Source organism: Arachis ipaensis, chromosome B07, assembly GCF_000816755.2.
Source record: "Arachis ipaensis cultivar K30076 chromosome B07, Araip1.1, whole genome shotgun sequence".
NCBI lineage: Eukaryota > Viridiplantae > Streptophyta > Magnoliopsida > Fabales > Fabaceae > Arachis > Arachis ipaensis.
In genome coordinates, this window is record NC_029791.2 from 1130533 (window position 1) to 1132030 (window position 1498).

Here is a 1498-nt window from a genome sequence, read left to right on the forward strand (position 1 = left end):
ATTATAAATTTAGTAAAATTATATAGACCAACCAAATAATTAAATCATTTTAATTATTATTGGGCTTAGAAATTAAATTAAATATTAATCAGAACCTGGGTTGATAATGCTAACATAAGAGCAGCCAATGGATGAATGCCTCTATGGTAGAAAGCCTTGACAATGGTGATTATGCCAATTGCATAAACACCACTAGATCCAGCACTAGCAAAGATTGTAATAAGGGTATGTTCTTTCAAAGTGAATGGGCCTGGATTCAATGTGAAATGCAATTTTGTCATGGGAATTTGAATAGGCTTTTTGGGAAGTGTTGCAGCCATGAATTTGCCAAGTGGGAATGCAACAATTTGAGCAGACATAGATGAAACAAAAAGGGGGTTGGTTCTGTAGCTGAAAAATTGATTCACAAACGAAAGAACAACACATGACATGGTTCCAAGAACCCATGTTCTGAATGTTAGTGATGGTTGATTTGGATCATCATTGATTGGCACTGTTAACTTCACTTGTTCAATGGGAGTGTCATTAACCTCATTAATTATGTCACCTACATATGTAACAATAATGGCAAACAACCATTTAGGTATAATTAATGTACTAGTACAAGGAAAAATAATGTGACATTTTTTTTCCAACTCTAAACTTCAAATAACATTTAATAATGATGAAATTTTTGTTAGGTTTAGATATTCCGCCGCCTCCTATACTTTTATTGAATTTTCAATTAGGTTTCTATACTTTTTTTTTTAATTAAGTTTCTATATTATATCAGATTTTGTAACCAAGTTCCTACTGTGACAAAAACGTTAAGATTAACAGAATATTTTGTTGAGCTATAGAGAATATTCAGTCAAATGTTAGGCATATTTGTTTTGTTTAACATTATATTCTGTCAATTCTAACATTTTTGTCATAACAGGAACTTAATTACAAAATCTGATATGATATGCGGACTCAATCGAAAAGAAAAAAATGTATAAAAACCTAATTAAAAATTAAGTGAAATTATAGGAACTGACAGAATAATTAAACACTTTTTTTTATAACATTCATATAACAGTAGAGTCTAAAATGTTTATGATTACGATAGCTAAATAACTTTAATAATATTTAAAAAATATTAGTAATAATATTTGAAAAATATTGGTTTAATTACTCTACTAGTCCTTATAATTTTGTGAAATTTTTAATTAGGTCCCTATACTTTTTTTCTTTTTAATTGGGTTCCTATATTTTTTTTTTCATTTTATTTGGGTCCCTGTACCAAATTTTTTTTTAATTGAGTCCCTATTCAATTAAATCAATTACTGTCAAGAGGGACCTAATTGAAAAAAAAAATTTGGTGCAGGGACCAAATTAAAAGAAAAAAAAGTATAGGGACTTAATTGAAAATTTTATGAAACTATAGGACCAACAGAATAATTAAACTAAAAATATTATTAAAATTATATTTTTTAATATTTTTAATATTTTGATATTATTTTTTTATTTTTTAAAT

General features: G+C 27.0%; 1 pseudogene; it reads right to left on the bottom strand.

Moving 5' to 3' along the window:
- Nucleotides 1–1498, bottom strand: part of LOC107608676 — an 8667-nt pseudogene that overhangs the window by 4511 nt on the left and 2658 nt on the right.